Raw genomic sequence first — 21,683 nt, 5'->3', positions numbered from 1 at the left:
TTCAAGGTGGTGTGGTGGAACACACCTGTCACCCCAACAACTCAGGAGGCTGAGGCAGGAGGATTGCAAACTTGAGGCCAGTCTCAGCAACTTAGTGAGATCCTGTCTCAAAAAAGTGAAAGGGCTGGGGTTGTAGCTCAGGAGTACACCAGGGTTCAATGCCCATTAGCCAGAAAGAAAAAAAAGAAAAATGAAAGAAAGAGTTTGCAAACATAAAGATGAAGAAACATGGCCATGAAAGCCAAGGCTATTGTATCCCTAATCTTCTACTAAACTTACTGTATCTATTCATCTGTACATCCCTTAATTCAGTTATAAGCGTTATTTGTCATTCATTTCAAAGTAGATTACAGACATCAATCACTTTCCCTTAAATACTTCAGCAAGCATTTCATTAAACCAAGCTCAACGTTTGTTTATGGAAACAGATGGAACCCGCCCTGCTGACACCTTGATTTTAGTCCCATGAGAACTATGACAGACCTCTGACCCACACCACTGTTAAGATAATAAATCTGTGTTATTTTAAACCACTGAGTTTTGGTAATTTGTTATGGCAACTATGGGAAACTAATGTAAAGGCTTCCTAAGGAAAGAGTGAAAGGCGGGGAGGGAGCAGAGGACTGAGTTCCACTCAGAAAACTCAAAGTCCACCCATAACCAAAAGTCATACCCTAGAGACACACTGCTTTCTCTAAATTTTAAATATATTTAAAAATGTTTTTTTTTTTTCCAGAAAGGGCTGGGTGTGGCAGCGCATCCTGTAATCCTAGCAACTAGGAAGGCTGAGACAGGAGGATCACAAGTTCGAGGCCAGCCTCAGCAATTTAGCAAGACCCTAAGCAACTCAGCAAGACCCTGTCTCAAAAATAAAAATAAAAGGGGCTGGGAGTGTAGCTCAGTGGTTAAGTGCCCCTGGGTTCAGTCCCCAGTACCTGGCCCTGGCAAGTTTTTTTCCGGAAAAAAATTTCCAGAGAAAAGAATCTGATTATAAAACCCAGAGTGAATATATACCACATAAAAAGGGAAAAAGGAAAGTGAGCAAGCTTTTTCTTTTTCTTTTTAAGAGACAATTACCCATAACTAGTGAGTACTTTTTATCTGCATGTGTAAATTTTCACTTTCAACAAACATTTATTGTGTGCCCAGCCATGCCAAACAGTGTACTTCTGGAGGGCTCCACAGTGTTCAAAAGCAGATGGGCCCTGCCCTGCCCTTGGGGTACAGTCTAGTAGGAGGGGGACAAAGGGAGCCCCTTCTACCAAAGGAAGGCAGGCCTATGGTGGCAGAAGGGCACCTATATGGATTTGGGTGGGAGGCTGGGGGCTTTGTGGAGGAAGTGACCTCCAAACTAAGAAGTCTTGGATGAGATGGCACCTGCCAAAGTGAGGGTGGATGTGCCCAAGCAGGAGGATCAGGCCCCCCGAGCTGTGCAGGAGGGGGTGGTGTGTGCAGCTTTAGGTCGGAAAAGCAGGTGAGGTCACCAGAGAGAGAAGAAAGGGCTAAGGCAGTGCTCTGAGGAACCAGTCAGTCAGGGTGGGTGGAGGAAGAAGAATCCCTTGGTGTGGCGGGGGACAAGAGTACTGCATTCTGGAAGCCCAGAGAACAGGGTGCCTCGGGTGAAGGCCACGGTGAGCAGAGCCAGAAGCTGGTGGTAGGAGCCCAGGGAAGGGAAACCTGGAGCCAGATCTAAAGCACATGGAGGTTGTTATGGTGTGGATGTGAGGTGTCCCCAAAAGTTCACAGGTGAGACAATGCAGGACGGTTCAGAGGAGAAATGATTGGGTCGTGAGAGGGTTTTAACCCAATCAGTGAATTAACCCCCTAATGGGATTAATTGAAGTAGTAGGGTGTGGCTGGAGGAGATTGGGATTGGGGCGTGGTTTGGGGGTATATGATTTGTGTCTGGAGAATGGAGTCTCTCTCTGCTTCCTGATGATGTGAGCTGCTTCCTTCTGCCACGCTCTTCTGCCATGATGTTCAGCCTTACCTGGAGCCCTGAGGAACAGAGCTGGCCTTCTATGAACTAGGACCCCTGAAACAGTGAGCCCTCAAATAAACCTTTCATCCTTTATCATTGTGCTGGTCAGATCATTTAGTCACAGCAACGAAATAGGTGACTAAAACAGAGGTCATGAGGAACCTCAGAGCCACTCCACAACCTGTCTGGCGTGGGAATCAGATGGGTAATGCCTGGTACCCTTCTCCCCATGAACACTGGAGTCTGTCTTCATCTATCCATCCATTTCTGCAGCTATCTTTCAAGTCTTATATCATTTGTGCTCATAATCTCCATTCCTTATTTTCCTCAAAATTCTTCAGCGAATCTTCTAATTCATTGGTTGAATTTTCTGCAGACCTCTCTTTGTTCACTGCCTCCCATATAACCTATAATTTGGTAATTCTGTTTTGCATCTGAAAGCAATCTGTCTAGCTCTTAAGACGATTCCCTTTTGATTCCATGTCCTCTTAAATCTACTGAGAATACCAATTAGAGAATTTAAGTCTTCTCTATAGTTATTAAATCTATTTGGAACTACAGAAAACAATAGGCAGATCAATGAAACAGTGTAACATACAGAAATAGACTCGAGACCCAAATATATCTGAGAACATAGAATGTGAGCAGAATTTCTAAATAATGGGAAAAGATAGATTAACAACAACAAAAAAGTCACTAGAGAATTAGCTGACTCTGGAAAGGCAACAATAAGGAAGCTAAATCCCTATCTTACTCCATTCACCAAAAGAAATCACAGATGAATAAAAAATTTAAGCATTAAACAATAAAATGCTGCTGTCTCCTCCAGCTGCCCAAGATGCTGAAAGGAAAGAAGGTCAAGGGGAAGAAGCTGGCCCAGGTCCCTGCTGTCATCAAGAGGTAGGAAGCTAAGAAGGTGAACACCCTGTTCAAGAAAAGGCCTAAGGACTTCAGCACTGGACAGGACATCCAGCCCCACAGGGACCCTACCCGCTTTGTAAGATGCCCCCACTACATCCAGCTGCAGCAGCAAAGGGCTATACTCTGTAAGCAGCTGGAAGTGCCTCCTGTGATTAGCCAGTTCACCAGCTGCTTAAGTCAGCCCCCAAGTACAGACCAGAGACTAAGCAGGAGAAGCAGCAGAGGCTATAGGCCCAGGTAGAGAGGAAAGATGCTGGCAAAAGGGAGATCCCCACTAAGAGAGGGCTGCTCCTTGGAGCAGGGGTCAATGCTGTCACCACCTTGGTGGAGAACGAGGGGGCTCAGCTGGTGGCAACTGCACATGACGTGGATCCCATTGAGCTGGCTGTCTTCCTGCCGGCCCTGTGGGGCAAGATGGGAGTCGCACAGTCAAGGGGAAGGCCAGACTGGGATGTCTGGCTCGCTGGAAGACATGCACCACTGAGGGCTTCACCCAGATTAACTTGGAAGACAAAGGCGCTCTGGCAAAGCTGATGAAAGCTATCAGAACCAACTACCATGACAGATATGACGAGATCCGACTTGACTGGGAAGGCACTGTCCTTGGGTCCAAAATCTGTGGCCCGCATTGCCAAGTTGGAAAAGGCCGAGGCTAAAGAACTTGTCACTGAACTGAGATAAATGTACACTGTTGGGTTTTCTGTACATAATAATAAACATTGTCTTTCATCCAGAAAAATCAAATCAAATAAAATGCTAGTGCTGGGCTTGGTGGCACACACCTATAAATCCCAGTGACTCAGGAGGCTAAGGCAGGAGGATTGTGAGTTTGAGGCCAGCCTCAGAAACTTAGTGTACCTTTAACATTTTAGGGAGACTCTGCCTCAAAATAAAAAACAAAAAGGCTTGGGAATGTAGTACAGTGGTAAAGTTCCCCTGAGTACTATCCCTAGTACCAATAAATGAGTAAATAAATAAATAACTGAAGAAACTTCAGATGGGAAAAAACTTTCTATTCAAAACTCAAAATACAGAAGACATTTTCTTTTTTAAAGATGCTAACCTGTAAAAATGTTAACTTTTTTGGGAAAAAAAAAAAATTTACCCTATTCAAAGTCAAATGGCATATGTCAAATTGGGGAAACTATTTACAATACACAAAACAAAGGGTTAATGTTTTTAATATATAAAGGGCTTTAATAAATCAATAAGAAAAATGTCTTACACTCGTTTTGAAAAAGGGGAGGCCCAAAGGACATAATTCATAGAAAAATAAATTCAACTTAATAATAAACCTATGAAGAGAACTCATGACCATGACCCTCATGACCATTTTTTACTTACCAGATTGATACAAATCATGTAGTCTGATGGCCCCAAATATGCAAATCATCAGGACTCAGTCACTTCCTACCTCTTGGGTGATCTCATCAAGGTCATAGCAATAGCAATAAATGCAACCTATAGGCTCATGTTGTCCCTTATGTTGTCTTGGATCTGACTTCTCCCAACTTTTTCTATTTCTCAGGGAAGGAGTACTAGGAAAATATTTACACAGTCTACCATGTTGTTGAACTGAAATTCCAGGTAAGTGATTCTAGGACACCACCCCTCCTTTGTCTGCCTCAGAAACATCTACGTCTCTCTTCACAAACTTTCCAATCCTAACCGCAAATTCCTGACTACTCCAGCCAGCTGCGAAAACCAAGCTAAAGTTATGCATGCATGCTTTGGGGCAACACAGCAGCAGCAGTTAACAAAGGGCCGGAAGTTTATAGTTAGGTCTCAGAGTATTGTTCCTCACATAAGGAAGGGTCAGAGGAAGACAGTTTATGGGGTTGGAATGTGGATTCAATTGGAGACTTCCTCCGAGGGTGCCTGCCAACATCAGTGGCCTTGGAGAGAGGGATTCACTCAGCCAGCTGATTGCAACTCTTCTGTCTTCCCTGTTTTATTATCTAGAACTTCCAGAGTCCTCCTGTGCTCCAAAATGCCTTGTAAGAATCATTTACAAGCATCACTTCCCACAATGCTTTGGGAATACAGACTGACACTCACCACGTCTTTTAAAAGGGAAGGGGAAAGAGCAGATTTTACATAAATAATTATTAAGTGGAACTGCTCTTAGGAAATCTAAAACACTTAAAATCTACTGAACTCCCTCTGTGTACATAGATACTTACCCCTCAAGAAATCTATATCAGCTGAGCACATGCCTGTAATCCCAGCAGTTTGGGAGGTCAAGGCAGGAAGATTACAAGTTTGAGGCCAGCCTGGACAACTTGGGAAGACCCTTTTTATTAAAAAATAAAAAGGGCTGAGAGGTAGCTCAGTGGTAGAGGGCTTTCCTAGCAGGCACAAGGCTCTAAGTTCAATCCCCAGTACCACCAGTGGGGGCAAAAAGAAGAATCAGTACTGCTTTATAGAAAAATTACTTTAGAAAATAAAGTACATACTGAATATTTACTAACTACAGAGCACATCTGCAAAAACTTTAGATGTGACTATTAAAGGACTTGCCTAGTTAACAATGAACATCCTAGTCATATTGAGCTCCTGTTGGGACCATTTTTCCCTTCTAGCATTAGCTTCCTGCTTTGGCAGATTATTCTAGATTCTCCTCAGCTTCATTAATCGCCTAGGTGAGGCCATCTAGCTTGTCAATGGGATCTAGCTGACTCCATGTGGAGACCCATCATGATTGCCTGCCTGTTTCTAAGACAACTCAAGGGCATGACCTTCCCAAAGACCCAAGAGAATATCCTTACAAAGGAAAGGTTCCTTGGCCATTAATGTGACACACTTTCTGGGCCTGCTTCCCAGGCCCTGCAGGCCTACTCATGTTCCTTCTTGAGACCTAAGCGAACTCACATGTTCCCTAGACCCTGATTCACACTTACCTCCCCCTCTGAACTGTCCCTATTGTCCCCAGGGCAGTGTGTGTGGGGAAGGTGCTCAGCCCTCAGGCTGCCCCTCCTTACAGCACCACTCAGAAATCCTGTCTGGTGTTCCCGCTCCTGAACCTGGACCTTCCTCCCTCTGGGCCCACAGCTCCCAGCCTATGCCTCTCTCCTGCCCACACTAAAGGAAAAGGAGGGGGTCAGCAGCAGCCCAGGGAAGGGAACCCTAGGAGCCCAGCAGGAGGAGGACCCATCTTCAGGAGAAACCTGTAAAGGAGTGAGGGAGCCTGGGCAGGCGGGCAATGAGCTAGGGATGCACAGTTCTGCTGGAGGCAGCCAGACTCAGCCTGCTCCCAAGGGCGCTCTGGGGTGCAATGAGCAGGAGCTGTCGAGCTAGAAGCAGGCAGGACAGGCCTTATACCCCTCGGCCAGTCGAGTTCCACTCAGGGAGAGGGAGTGACTCCCAGGCATTTCCCTGCAAGAGCCCATCTCAGGGTCAAGGGGGTAGCTAAGGCTTGTCAGGAGCCAATGCTCCCAACACGCAATTGATAAAGGGAACCCAGGTGGGTACCACAGTGCCCAGCACAGCAGCCCTGAGTTGGGTACTGAAGCACATCCTGGCTCTGCCAAGCTGGGAAGAAGCACCTGCCCACTCAGGACTGTCCTGGTGCTGTGCAAGGCCAGCCCGCAGGGATGGGGATAAACTCACCCCAGCTCTGTGCCAGTCAAGGCCCTGTCACCCCCACTCTGAGGGGCCTCCCTGCCTCCTTTTCACAGACCCCACTCACAGGTGTTTCCAGCCTCCCAGAAAATAAACGAGGGGCTGTCCAAGGCCCGGAAATTCACAGGCTCAGCTTCCTCTGAGGAGAGCAAATGCCAAGTCCTCAAGAAGCCCTAAGAGGTGGGAACAGCATCCAGAGCTCTCTCCAAAGACAACAAAATCTGTTCTTAGCCCTCGGTGTCTCCAAATACTGCTGCCCTCCCTCCCTGCAGCCAGGGAGCCCAGACACTATCTCCTTGTGGTTTCTCTTCCAGCCTTGAAAGTAAGTGCCTTTCCTCTTAATTGTTGCCTGAAAAGTCCCGGGGGGGGGGGGGGGGGGGGGCAAATGCAGAACAGAAAGGCACAGCCCCTGGAAAGTCCAGGGTGGCATGGATGAAGAATACCCTTTGGTGGCTGTTTCTGTTGTTTCCTAAACTGTCTTCCTGGTTGTATGGCAGGAGCCAGGTTTCACCCCACCCACACCTCAGCTCCCAGTGAGGCATGGGGAGGGCAGTAGGGCAGAAGTCAATCTATAGGATGCAGGCAGCCCCAGTCTCCAAGAAAAACACCTGCAAGGAGAGAGAAACAGACTCCAGGAGGGGAGCTTCCTGTGGGGAGTTCCCAGGGTGGCAGACCCTCCAGATCAGTGAGAGAATATCCTTTGAAGGAAGGAAGGAATGGAAATTCCTAAAAGCAACCTGAATTGGGTATTTAGCACCTCCTTCCTGTTATTAATATTTCCAAAGAGACATTGTAGAGTATCCCAAAGGGTCGGTATATGCAGGCACAGAGCTGATGCAAAGGGCTCCCTCTCACAAACCAGGGCACCATGTCATAGAAGCCAGGAAGTCAGCCTGAGCTCTAGACCTGATGCAAAGGAAATGCTTGCTGGAGGTCTGCAGCTTCCCCTTTTGGGGCCTGTCCCTACCTCTTATCTGAGCCCTGCCCCTCCCTCTGAGGACAATCTGCATCTCCTGGGTTGGACAATAGAGTTATCTGACACAGTGCTTCATACTATGGTGTTAAAAACTGACTTGCTTTGTTCTCCTGAGAGAATCTGCTTTGTAACCAAGCAGTGACAGAGGAGATAATGTGGGGCCCTCTGCACTGCCCTCATATCAGGGCAGGAAGAAGTGCCAATGGCAAACAGGAAACCCCGGCCTCATTGCACTACACGATGAAGGAGACTTGAGTTGTGGGCTGGGTTCCTGCCAAGATCTGGAGATGACACGAGATTCTACACAGAGGTTCACCAACTTGAACCTGCCAAGGGCTTGGGCAAAATTCTAGATGACTCTGAAGGAAAAGAGGTGCTCTTTTTCCACCTGCATGCATCAGTCAATAGAAGGCCCACTTCCTGGCCAGGTTGCATCCTCTCTGGAATCTGCTCATCCCAAGATCCTTCCCCAAATGAACTCTAACATCTCCTTCCCTGGCCCCTCTCCAGATTCCCAGGGACCCACTGAAAGTCCACCACATGGCTCTCCCAGGCACTCTGCTCAGGAAGGGATCTAGCACCAAACACTTGTATGGAGGGGCACTAAAGTCACGTGTTCTGGAAGAATGTACTCCACTTGCAAAGCTTTACTTTTGACTCCCTCCCATGCCCCAAATTTTAAGCATTACAGAAGAAATTACTTTGCCCTGCCTAGGAGGAACAGCATAAAGGAAGCCAGAGGGAAAGGGCTCAGACCAAAAGCTCTAGCAGAAGATCAGTTGCAGGGAGTCCTCAATATCTGTTTCCCCACAAATGGGGAAAACAACAACCAGGGATCCTTTCATACTATGATAAGACAACAAATGTGAATAAGTAGACAATTACCATGCACAGAGCTTACTATGGGCTCTCTATTTACCTGCTTCAATTCATTTAATCCCCACAACAACCCCACTAAGGAAGAAATTTAGAGCTCAGGGTGTAGCTCACTGGTAGAGCACTTATCTAACATGCATGAGTCTCTGGGTTCAATCCCTAGCACCACCAAAAAAAGAAAAAAGAAAAGAAACTTTATTATCCCATTTTGCAGGTAAAGCAATCAAGGCACAAAGAAGCTATATAACTTACCCAAAGATATAGCCAGCAAGGGGCAGAGCTGAGATTCAAACCCAAGAAGGCACAGCTGCAAAGTAGAACCCCTACATACTACAGCTCCCCTTGCGGGTGAAGGGAAGGTGATTTCACCAAATCAGCTGACCCAGCTGTAGTCTGGAGGGTCTGCCTCTGAGCGTGTATCAGAATCTGGAGGCCTTGCTAAAGTCCAAAGACCTGCCACCCCCAACCTGCAATTTCTGACTCAGTGACTCAGTGCTCAGTGACTCTGGGTGGAGGCTGAAATGATGCCTTTCTTTCTTTCTTTCTTTCTTTCTTTCTTTCTTTCTTTCTTTCTTTCTTTCTTTCTTTCTTTCTTCCTTCCTTCCTTCCTTCCTTCCTTCCTTCCTTCCTTCCTTCCTTTCTTTTTATTTTTTGTGGTGCTGGGGATCAAATCCAGGGCCTCATGGATGCCAGGCAAGTGCTCTACCACTGAGTCACATCCCCAGTCCAAGATATTGTTTCTAATGGGCTCCTGACAGTGCTAATGCTCCTAGGAAAAGGCCCTTGTGCTATCTCCCCGTCCGTCCAGGAACCCCACAGGGAGGGCTTTATTTTCACTGCTTTACAGATGAGGAAACAGAAGGTCCCAGAGGTCAGGCAACTTGTTCCAGGTTACACAGCCAGCATGAAACCTGTGCTCCTTCTATGGTATCCGCTGAGAGCTGGATCTGAGGGACTCCCACACAGGCACAGGAGAGGCAGTAGCAGGCTAGGAGTCCTGGGAATGGCAGGAGGGAGTGACTGACCCTGCAGACGTCTGGAGGAAAGGCAGACCCTGCCCCTGCAGGCCCAGAGTACGCAGGTCCCTGTCCAGGAGCCTGAGCACTGGCATTCACAGAGCCACTGACCCCTGCCACATAGCACCCTGTCTACAGAATGAACTACTTCCCCACCACAGGCCCCACAAATCATTCCCACCCTCCCCCATCCCCAGAAAAAGCCTCAGCTGCTGGCCAATGCCAGACACAGGCCCTTCCTGACACGCAGCTCAGCCTGGGCCACCAGGGAGAGGAGGAACTGAAACGCAGCAAGAAGCAGGGCTGGGACTCCCCAGGCAGGTGAGTCTGCAAAGTCTCTTCTCCTTGTATACCAACTGGAGCCCCACCTGGGCCTTCTGGCTCAGACCCTCCTTGCACGCAGGCTTGAGCCCCCCAGTGCATAGGGCCTGTGGAAGATCTGCCCCAAATGCCTGCTTCCTTCCCCACACCAACAGACATGCACTGGTCAGGTCAATGACCAGGAAAGCAGCCCCAGGGACACCCAGACAATCGCTTCCCAGGCTGGTTGAGCAGCCTCTTGTTTATTATAGGGAAGTTCCACCAGCTTCGACGAGCTTTTGACCTTTTAGATGGATGTTTAGAAGAAAACTCAAGGGCCCTTAACCTCTCAGCAGAGAACCAGGGACCAAAAGAGGCCCAAAGGAAGTAAAACTTTTAGACAGAAAGAGTGGTCCATGTGAGTGGACGTGAACGCATAGGTATGGGTGTGTAAGGGACTGTGTAAGGGTGTGTAAGGGACTGTGTGCATAGCAGGTATGGGGGTGTGGGGTGTGGTATATGTGTACATATGCATGTGTGGGGGGATAGGGTGTGGGTGTTCGAGTGTGTGTGGTAAGTGTGACTGTGTGCAGGTGTGGCTGTGTCCAGGTCATGGGAGTTCACGTGTATGGGTATGTGTATGTGGCGTACAGGGAGTGTCAGGAAAAGCAAAGTGCCCTCACACCACAGTCAACCCAGAAGTCTTCTGACCCCAGGTGCATGGGGATTTCTCCCACTAGCACTCAATTCCACAGCAGACACCAGCTGGGCCTCCTCTAATCCACGTCAGTTGACTACCTTCCTGGAGAGAGTGTCAGATCCCACGGGTTGAGGCCTCAGTACCCTAGACCACCTCCTACACTTCACACGCCAGTTGCAATTCCCAGGCAGTTTTACCTGCTCTCTGAACCCACCAGGTACAAACCAGTTCCAACAACCCCCTTCTCAGTTTTGATTAATTAGCTAACGTGGCTCACAGGACTCAGGCCGATGCTCCCTGACATTCACAGATTTATTGTAAAAGATGTTGCAGAGGATAGGAATGAAGAGATACACAGAGTGAGGTCTGGGTGAAGAGGTGCGGCTCTTCGGTGCCCTCGCCAGGCATGCCACCCTGCAAGAACTGCCACGTGTTCACTTATCTGGGAGTTCTCTGAACCCAGACCTTTTGGGTATTTATGCATGGACAACTGTGTCAAAATGTGATTAGACAAAAAAAGGTCTTATCTAATGCCAATAGACAGGGAGGGGAAAGCCAGTGAGGCCTGCACTCTTCTTGGCCTCTCTATGCAGCGTTCCTCACTCCAGGTTATGAGGCAAGACCCTTCAGAAACAAGGAGGGTCTTATGACTCACTATAGGACAAGGTAGGTCAGAAAACTTAGACTCTGGCTCAGAAAAGCCAGAGACTTAGACCCCACCACCCCCACCGCCATTATCTACAGACTCCAGCGAAGGGCCTGGTCACATCTGCCTCCCTGAAGCAACCTCTCTATCACTGCCCACCAGAGGGACCCTGCCAAAAAGTACATGTTTCAGCCCAATCACAGACTAAAATGCAGCCATGAGAAAAATGCTACATGACTGGTTTGGCCTCAGGGGACAGTGGGCCATTGGTGGAGATAACACTGACCCCAGGAAAGCAAATAAAGAAGAAATATTCTGACCTGCATTTCTCAAAACCAAGGGATATTTGATAGGACAGTTGTAATGTCTAACCTGGAAAAGGGCAAATTAAGCTTCCTTCTAGCCCAATAATTAGGGATATAAGTGGAGTCCCATCCTAGAGGGAGGCCATTTGTTAGTCAGGGCATGAGTACGTGCCCGTGACCTCCCACACACCTGCCTGTCCACGGGCTGCTGGCTGATCTGGGCAGGTAAGGAAGGGCAGACTCCAGTTCCCGCTTCCTCTGAGCACAGGTTTCTGTGATGGCCACACGTCCTGTTTACTGAGTGGTTGCCAAGTCACTGGCCAATCTGAGACTCACCTCTGACCTCACATCCCTTTCCTGAAGGGAACCCCAGCACTTCTTCCTTTTATGGTGCCACAGACTGAGGCTCTGAGTTTCCTATGGAGAGATCTTGGGGTTTCCTCTACTTGCTACCTGGAGACAGGGTTGGAGACCAAAATCCAAGGTGGCTGGCCTTTCCTGCCCTCAGAAACAGACAGGTTCCTTGGATGTGAGAAGCAGTAAAGAGGGAAGAGAAGGAAGGGTCTGACATGCTCTGGGCCCTCACAAGGACCTGCCATTGTGGGGGCATCTTATCCACCCACCTCTAACCTCAGTAACACACCAACGGTGTGGGGGGCAGAATTCATCCTCACACAGCAGATCTGGAAGCCATCCTAGTGCCAGGAGAGATGGGACATCTGGGGGTTTCCAGAGCATTTCCAGGAGGCTGAGGGGAAGTATTTCACAACATCATATTCAGGCCCTCCTCTGCCTGCCCTGTGAAAAGCTAACTAACCCTACAGGAAAATCTGCCTCATAAAAAACAAAACTTCTCCAGGATGGCCCTCAAAGCCTGTTTTTATAGAATTTTTTTTATTTCCCTAACTGCCTGGAATTTCAAAGACAGTCACCCACCAGACAGATGAAAAAGCACAGCCAGGTAAAGAAAGATCCTGAGAACCTTCTTGAATCTATACTCTCCTACCAACATGCTGGAGGCCTGGCGGGCCCAAAGGGAGCTTACTTAAAGAACTTAAAGCCTTTGTCACACACAGAAGGAGGCATACTGGAGAAAAGCCACTTGACCCATGCTGTGATCCCTGAATAGAGCCATGAGACCTGGCTTCCCAGTTCTGGGTCCCACAGCTTCCTGTCCTCCTTTCACCTCAGATGTAACCCAAAATGCAGACAGAGCTCACCAGCCTCCACCCTACTGCACCAAAGTCCCAATTAAACCCCCACACACAGCAGAACAATGCCTACCCCAGATGTCCACGTGATCAAAAAGACCCTACATGGAGCTTTAGGATGAGGGCACCAATTATCTGAAGCTACTGCTCATATCTCCAGAGTACTTGAGGCCTCCTGGACCCCACCAGCTAAAGTCCTCCCTGCACCCCAGCCTACACCATGGACAAAAAGCAATCAACAGCCATTCTGTTGGCTGCCATGATGGGTATATAGCTCGTCTAGGTTAGTCACAGGGTTTGAAACACACAGAAGATGCTTGAAATAGAAAACTTGAGACTCCCTCAATCTTCAAGAAAGCTGGTCTCAACAAGTCCACTTCTACTGGTTGGATCTCATTCACTGCAGAAGTGCTGGTGTCAGAGGGAAGAAGGACCACCTGAAATGGAACCATCTGAGGCCAAATACTGCACTTCCCCCCCACCCTCTCTCTCTCTCATAGTTTTTATTCCTTTCTATCACACATGCTCTGGGCCCTCCCAAGGAGCAGCCATTGTAGGGACATCTTACCCAGGTTGCTTTACCACTAAGCCATATCCCCATTTCTTTTTATTTTTGATTTTGAGATAGGGTTTCCCTAAGTTTCTTAGTGTCTCACTAAGTTGCTAAGGCTGACCTCCTCTAACCTCATTAACACACCAACAGTGTGTGGGGGGGAATTCTTTATTAAAAATAAAGACAAACAGAAAGATTAATATTCACAAAAGAAAAAATATTGTATGAGTCTCCTTATATGGAGTGCCTAGGATAGGCAAATTCGTAAAGATAATAAGTAGAACAGAGGTTACCAGGGATTGGGGAGAAAAGGGAGTGAAGGATGTAGAGCTTCTGCCTGAAATGATGAGAAAATTCTAGAAATGGATAGTGGCAATGGCCACACACGATTGTGAATGTACTTAATGCCACCGAATTTTTTTGTACACTAAAAGGATACTAAAAGGGTAAATTTTATGAGCTATTTATGCATGCATATGTATATTCCCACAATAAAAGATGAAATGATAATTTGTGAACAAAAGATGGAAATAAAAATCTCCCCAAATTTCAACACCAAAAGATAATCACTGCTAACATTCTGCCATAGATCCTTCAAGACACACATGTAAACAGATTATTTATTTTACAAATATAAAACAAGGCTAGGCATGGAGGCACATGTCTATAATCCTAGCACTCAGGAGCCTAAGGCAGGTTGATCATTTGATTTTCTTTTCTTCAGGTACTGGGGATTGAACCCAGGTTGCTTTACCACTGAGCCATATCCCCAGTTCTTTTCATTTTTGATTTTTTTTTTTTTTTTTTTTTTTTTTTTTTTGGTGCTGGGGATCGAACCCAGGGCCTTGTGCTTACAAGGCAAGCACTCTACCGACTAAGCTATCTCCCCTTATTTTTGATTTTGAGATAGGGTTTTCCTAAGTTTCTTAGTGTCTCACTAAGTTGCTAAGGCTGACCTTGAATTTATGATCCTCTTGCCTCAGCCTTCTGAGTAGTTGGGATTATAGGCGTGCGCCACCATGCCCAGCCCAGTCTGAACCCTTGAGTTCAGGGGTTTAAGACCAGCCTGGGCAACATACTGAGATGCTCATCTTAAAACAATACAAAACACCAAAAATAGTGCAATGTTTGGTGACTTGCTTCTTAGAAATATGTCTTATTTTTCCATGTCAATACACATACAACTATATGCTTTATTTTTGAAGCTACATGGTATCCCAATATGTTGATACACCATAATTAATTTTTTTTTTTTTTTTTTTTTTTTTTTTTTTTGGTGGTGCTGGGAATCGAACCCACGGCCTTGTGCTTGCAAGGCAAGCACTTTACCAACTGAGCTATCTCCCCAGCCCCCATAATTAATTTATGATTGTAGTGCATTTAGTCTCCACTTTTTATAGCTGTTGTTGTTATCATTATTATAAATAATGCTGCAAGGGACATCCCCACACTCTTGTCCAATTATATCCTTAGGATAAGAAGTCCTGCCGTGGAATTGCTGAGTCAGGGATTCCCTTGGAAGGGTTGTCACCAGAGCATTAAGGGAAAAACCACATCAGGGATATTGATTTCTGTCTTATAAAAGTCTCTCTCCCCCTGTGAACTTTTCTCAGATTCCATTTGGATTTCTATGAAATTGCACAGTGGTTCAGAAAGTTAGGGACTGTCCTTTCCATAGGAAACCAGTTCCTTCTTAGCTCCCTTCCTCGGCCTTCTCTGGAGACATGCCATAAAATAAAACTGGTATACAAGGAAGGCAGAATGACACTGGATTAATAACCCCTGAATCACTTGTGTGACAGGAAAGAATCTAGGATTGCCCAGTGCTGGATCCCCAATCAATTGTAGTCATCACAAGCATGAACACATGAAATTTTTTGAGTTGGGTTCAGTGGCCCATGCCTATGATCCCAGCAACTAAGGAGGCTGAGGCAGGAGGATTGCAAGTTGAAGGCCAGCCTCAGCAACTTAGACCGTCTCAAAAGAAAAAAGAAAAAGGGTTGAGGACATAGCACAGTGATAGAATGCCTCTAGATTTAATCCCCTATACAGAAAAAAAAATAAAAGTATTTTTGTTGTTGAAAGTTTTGTTTTTAAGGACAATGTAAGGAGCTTTCTAAAGAGATAAAGGGCTAGAAAGGATGTGTGAATCATCTAATCCTTTACCTTGAAGATGGAGAAACTAAGACCCAGAAAGACGCAGCATCAGTATCTCAATAATCACTAAATGAACCCTAGAACTGGCTCACACAATGACTCAACTAGTTCAGAGCAGAGCTTAAATGTAGTCCAAATTTCAAACATTAAGTATAATTCTTTTATTTTGTTTTTTTCCTGCAGTACTAGCAATGAAATCAAGGGGCCTGGGCTGGGGAGATAGCTCAGTCGGTAGAGTGATTGCCTTGCAAGCACAAGGCCCTGGGTTCAATCCCCAGCACTGCAAAAAAAAAAAAAAAAAGAAAAAAGAAAAAGAAATCAAGGGACCTCATGCATGCTAGGCAGGAGTTTTACCACTGAGCTCCATCCCCAGCCCTTTTTATTTTATTCTGAGAGTGGGTCTCCCTAAGGTGACCAAGCTGAGCCTGAACTTATGATCATCCTTCCTCAGGCTCCTGGGTGGCTCTCCAGGCATGTACCACCACACCCAGTCACCTAGTACAATTCTTTTTTTTTTTGTACTAGGGATTGAACTCAATGGTACTTAACCACTGAGCCACATCCCCAGCCCTTTGTTTGCATTTTATTTAGAGACTGGATCTCAATGAGTTGCTTAGGGCCTTGCTAAGTTACTGAGGCTGGCTTTGAACTCCCAATCCTCCTGCCTCAGACTCACAAGTTGCTAGGATTACAGGTGGGTACCACCATGCCTTCCTATAATCTTATTCTCCTGTCCCCTGTGTTTAAAATTAGAAATTGAGATCACCAGGATGGGTCACGCCATGTTGGTAGCATGAAATCAGCCATGGTATTTTTTGGGGTGTGTGTGTGTGTGGGTTCTATACTGGTGATTGAATCTAGAGGCATTTTATCACTGAGTTACAACCCTGGACCTCTTTCTTTTTTATTTTGGGACAGGATCACTATGTTGCTTAAGGTCTTTCTAAGTTGCTGAGGCTGGCCTCCAACTTGCAATTCTTCTGCCTCAGCCTCACAGATCACTGGGATTACAGGCATGCACTACTAAGTCCAGTTCATGATAGAAATATTTACACCACAGAAATTGGCAAGCAAAACATAGCAGGCTTCCTCCACCCCACCCTTTTGAGAGCCAGGAGTTAAACATTTACTATTATAATCTAGGTATGAAAACTCTGAGCTGGTGACCTCAGTTTGCTTGCTTAACCTATTGACAACCTCTCTCTTCAAAGCATTATAACTTTCCATGTTCCACCATGATACACACTCAAATTCATCCTAGCCCATTTCTTATTAACCAATGAACCAGCATATATATTCCTGAATGCTTGCTGTGTGCCCAGTCCCTGCCTGACCACATGTGATAGTCCATTTGATTTTTACAATATCACTGTGAGATAGTTACTGTAATTTCCATCTTACAATTGAGGGAATTGAGACTTTAAATGAGTTTTTAACTACAGACTAATGACCATCTTTGGTTGGTTTCCCCAGAAGTAGAAACTAATATAAAGACACAAGTGCAAAGCGGGTAGGGAAGTGAGCCAGGAAAGGGAAGAGAGCCAATGAAGGGAGCAAGGTACTACTAAGAGCAACGGGAATTCAGTCCTTCTGTCCAACTTTAGAGATTGGACAGAGCATGTCCTAAAGTAACCCAGGAGGTGAGGGAGCTGGAATGTTTATCCCTTCTCCCATCAGTCATTTGTTGAGGCCGGGAACCGAAGCAGGACGTTGATAGTACGTATTACATAACCCCAGATCTTGCATCTAGAAAATGTTAGAATGCAAGTCAGACTCCAAATTCAATATTCTTTTCATTGCACTTATAGCAGAGAACAATTACGCAACAAAACCAACTACATGTAAAACACCATGCTGATAAAATGAATCTACTTTACCAAATTATTTTGGGTAGCTATATCCAAAGACAGCACAAGACATCTTTTTTTTTTTTTTTTTTTTTTTTAATCAACTTTCATCAACAGAAGGAGGTGGGAAAAAAAAAAAAAAAGGCCCTTCTAAGTTACTTTCCTTTTCCTTTCTCACTGGAATTAGCCCAATGCCCTTCCAGGCCTTCTCCTTCTATGAGAGATTTCCCTCTGATTCAGCCACTGATGCCTTAGGCAGGAGTTCCAGAGTCGCAAACTATCATCCCCAATGGCTGCATTAGTCTGTGATTACAGGCTCTGGGAGTCTGCCATCCCAGGGAATATGGAAAATGACCCACTGGCGGCTCAGCCAGTTGAGCCTAAGGATGTCCTTGTTTATTGCGCCTCCAGCCCCATCCACTAACCTCCACCATCCAAGGCCACATCCTCCGTGGGAACCCACAAGCAGGCCAAAGAAATGAAACCAACAATCACAGGTCTGTGGGAGCTTACCCATCTTAAGGACTTTTAAAAATTCTTCTGGAAGGCAGGGAGGTGTTTATACAGGACAGTGTCTCATTGGCGTAAATAACTGGACCATATTGTAAAGAGTGATAGGAGGGTTGGGAGGTGGGGGAGACACTGCTACTCTAGCTGTATAAACTCAGCTGGGACAGCTCTCTGCAGCTATGACTTGAAGATAGAGACTGGACATCTTGTTCCATTCCAAGCACACTGCTGAGATCTGCCCAGTTTTTCACTGGGGGGAGAGAAGGAGATTGGGTCAAGCCCTGGAATTGTCCTTTGTATCCCCAAGTCCATCTCTCAGCCTCCCTTTAGGGACTCTCTGGCAACCTGGCCCTGCCTCTGCACCCCCACCTCCAGGCAGTGAAGACATTTCCTGCCAAGTATCCCAACAAAGCCTGAGAGCAATAATCAGGCTCAGGTTCTTTTGTGCTTTGATGACAGGTCCCTTTCTGGCAAGCCTCGCGGTCCAGCCCTTTGAGGCAGCAGAGGTGCCAGGACGCTCAGCTCTGGGCACCTGTCCAGCCAACTTTCTCAGCCATTCCTAAGCAGCTCACACACAGAATTGCAGACAAGAAGCCTGGCTCTGTGACACCAGGAAATAGATCAAGAAATAAAAGCTAAACCAGTAGGACACTGACATGTACCAGATGGCCCAGGGCATCTGAGAGTGAGGAAGAGAGGTAAGAGACTGAAAATAATCATCCACCATCCACTACACTGACTGCAGTGTTATACAAACTGGGAAAAAGACCTGAACCTCCTAAGAGAAGCCACTTAGAGATGCAGAGAGGTGCACAGTACAGCACAGGAGCCGAGGAAGCCCACCCTCAGGAAGGTAGGGATGATGCTGGCTGGAGAGACAGACTCAAAGGTACAGCACATGCTCTAGCTCACCTGGCCAGCTGCACAGGGCACACCCCTCCCTTCCTTGGGGTGAAACCTCTGTTGGGAGCTTCAGATCCCCTGGCCTCCTCCAGCTGGGCTCCTTGAAGTTGCCCCTCATCATTCTAATGTGAGTTCAACAGCTTAAAGAGAGAGTAGTGAAGTGATTGGGATAGGTCTAGGCTATCCCCCAAGTTTTATCCTGTGTGCCCCCAATACACTACCTTTGTTGTTCCATTTGTTAAAAAAGGAGTAGATCTTGCCTTCCAGGCTCCCCAGCACAGGGGATCCCAAACCATACCAGTCCACACCCCTAGAAGCCCAGGCAGGCTACATGTCTGCCTCCATCTTCTCCCAGGGCAAAAACTACTCCTCTGTCCAACACAACCTCACCTCTTCAAGTTCAGACAGCATTCCACGCCCTCTTCAACCTCCCTGTGAAGAGGCCTGCCCTGTCCAAAGGAGAAAACAGAGCCCACACTCATAGCCCTAAGACCAGGGGTTCTCTGATCCCAAACAGGCACCACTCAAAAAGACCTCAGTTCCCCAAACACAAGTTTAAAACAGACAACACAACTGTTCTTAAACTCAGTACATCTTTGCCATGAGAGGTTTCTTTAACCCTCAGACAACCTGCAGATAAAGTTCCCAGTAAGTAAATGTGGATTGAAAAGTAAGATAGGTCAGCCTCAGATTCCCCATTCACAGGTTCTTGAAAGAAGAACTTTGGACTCCCAGCTGTTTAAAAACAATTGTGGTTTCTAATTCTTTCCTCCAATTGTGTCAAGACTAACTGGCAGAAACAAAGTCTGCTCCAGGGCAAATCACTATTTGTGGGCCCATTCCTTCATACATTCATTCATCGAAAAGAAGGTACTTACTATAACTCTGGCCCGCTGTAGACAAGGACTCTGATCTCCAGAGGAATGCGTTCTAGGCACCTCGATTCCAGACACCTGGGAATAAAGTGCATGCAGCCGTGAGAAACCTGGAGCTCAGCTTCTTAGTTACGGAGGTGCAGAGGTGCTAATGGATAGTCCAGAGGCCACACACCATCCAGAAACAGAACTCTTGGTCTCCCTTTCAGGCCACCTTCACTCTTCACTGTCCCCAGGACTCTCCGGCTTAGAGCTGAGCGCACTATGAAATGAAAAGGTTGCCTGGGCCGCCCAAAGCACCTGCCTCGCGTGGGGAGAAAAAGAACTCACAATTGGGTCCCCAGCGACCTCAGGCACCAGGCGGGCCGGAGACCGCAAAGAGGAAGTGCACGACGACCACGGGCCTCTGAGCACCCTGCCGCAGTTCTGAAGGCAGAGAGAGCCGTGCGCGCCACGTCCCTGCGCTGGGGATTGGTGCTCGCCTTTGGGGAACTTGTCCAGCGTACAGGAAGGAAGGGGGAGGATTGGGGTGGGACACTCCCCAGGGCTGTTGGGCCTGCCAGCTCTGCACCTGCTACCCCGCTCAACTTCACCAGGGAGTCCCAGAGTCCCTGCGTCTGGGATGAGGGCACCTTCCTGCCACCACCCTTGGCACACAGAGAATGGACCCCCAAGGTTTAGAATGGGGCTGGAATTCAGAGCCACAACTTTCTTCTGCCGTAAGGCAGGTGGGCTGGGGCTCCGCGCCTACCAGGCCCTCAGGACAGTTCGCACGCCTGGGATCCCCCTGTGGCTGGGGAAGAAGGAAGGAGATCAGGAGCAGAAGACTGAGGGGCTGACCCGGACGGGACAGGGGCCACGGAGGAAAAACTTTGGGCCAGGTGGGGCGATACAGGAAGGGGACCGCCCGGTGCCCCAACACCTTGAGCCCAGCATCGGGCGCCAGTTTCTCGCTCCCAGCGCCCGGTGCCTGGTGCCTTGCCTGCGTCCCGGGGCAGCTGCATCCCGCGCGCGCCGCTGGGACCGTGGAGTTGGAAAGTGGGGGCGCCGCTGCCGGGGGCGGGGATGCTCCAGCCGCGCCTCGGCCAGCGATCGGCGGCCCTGCTCAATCCGGCCAGGCGGCGCAGGAGGTGGCAGCGCTATTGGGGGTCGGCCGCCCCGCCCTCCTGGCTCCCCTCCGCCTCCTCGCCCTCCTTCCCGCCCCTCTGCCTTTAGCAGCCCTACCGGATCTGACCGTTCTCTCTCCTCCTCTTTCTCTCGCTCTCCATCACTCCCCCACCCCTCTTCGTTCGCCTTTCTTCCTTCCCTCCTCTCCCGCCCTCCCTCCTTTCCCTCCCCTCCCTTCCAGGGGGCGGAGCTTCTCCCCTCCCTCTTAGACAATGCTGTGACTGCTCGTCCCCTTCCCCGCCCGCCAAGTCGGGGCTCGGCTGCCAGGGTTTCTTCCGGGCTGGGGGAGGTGAGAAGGGGGTGGTAAGTGTGCGGGGGTGGGGAAGATGAGCTAGCTGCTCTCACCCCATCATCGCTGCCCTCTCCAAGTGGGATGGAGACTTGGCTCCTGCTCCTCCGCACGCCTGGCGCTGTGACAGCCACTCCCAGGGAGCAGTCACGCTGCTCTACCAAGCCCACCTAGAGCGACGGGATTCCCCATGCAGAAGATGTGCAGTTTTAGTTCGTTTGGTTTTTATCAACAGCATCCCGGCTTATTCCCAAAAGGGTTGGAGCTGGGCAGAGACTAAACAGGCCCTTTCGACTTGGCGGGCTGGCAGACGTGACAGCAATGTGAAGGAGGACAAGTTTCTTTGTCCATCTTTCACCTCCCCCTCATCTCCATCCCTGGACCTCCGCGACTTCCAGTGCCTGGGAGGTCCTCAAACACTCCAGTTGCGCACTCTCTCCCTTTCAGATTTCTCCCCCCACATACATACCTCCACCCTGCAGAGTGGTCCCCGCCGAAGGGGAAGGGAGCATAACGATTAATGGTGGCCAGTCCCCAATTTACAGCCCGATCAGCTCATCCTGCTTGGAAGCCAAACATTCTTTATTGAATTCATTGTTTGGATCTTGGAATGTGTCTCCCTTAGAAACAATGTTATAAATGGTGATCTGCTTCCCAGGCCAGCCACAAAAGTCTGTTGAACCCAAAATGCAGTTGTAGGGCGGTGCTGAGAACTGTCAGCTACCCTGAACAAGGAGGCCACTGATCGGCTTTTTCTATTGAAAATAAATAAATCTACTTCTTTCTCCTTGAGCCAAAAATCAAACTTTTCCCATTAATTTTTCCATCT

At 47.9% G+C, this 21,683-nt stretch overlaps 1 protein-coding gene and 1 pseudogene across 7 annotated transcripts in view; one reads left to right on the top strand and one right to left on the bottom strand.

Annotated features, from left to right (window-relative positions):
- Window positions 1-21,461, bottom strand: part of RASSF2 (Ras association domain family member 2) — a 42,465-nt gene extending 21,004 nt beyond the window's left edge. Inside the window, exons 1-2 of one of the 6 annotated variants that reach the window (XM_079129115.1) lie at window positions 21,324-21,461; window positions 19,402-19,476 (exon numbers count right to left, since the gene is read on the bottom strand). The gene's annotated coding sequence lies outside the window, so the exon portion shown is untranslated. Of the gene's footprint in view, window positions 1-19,401; window positions 19,477-19,571; window positions 20,277-20,320; window positions 20,584-20,622; window positions 20,729-20,910; window positions 20,929-21,323 lie in introns of those variants that run through there. The other 5 variants (XM_079129116.1, XM_079129111.1, XM_079129114.1 and 2 more) reach the window with 5 other exon arrangements.
- LOC306654130 (large ribosomal subunit protein eL8-like) lies at window positions 1,549-3,947 on the top strand (annotated as a pseudogene). The gene has a single exon. The product of its transcript is annotated as a large ribosomal subunit protein eL8-like (transcript).
- Window positions 21,462-21,683: the final 222 nt, after the last annotated feature.

Source organism: Sciurus vulgaris (genome assembly GCF_902686455.1).
Source record: "Sciurus vulgaris genome assembly, chromosome: 2".
NCBI classification, from domain to species: domain Eukaryota; kingdom Metazoa; phylum Chordata; class Mammalia; order Rodentia; family Sciuridae; genus Sciurus; species Sciurus vulgaris.
The sequence above is the reverse complement of the archived record's forward strand: the minus strand, read 5'-3'. Positions and strand labels throughout refer to the sequence as shown.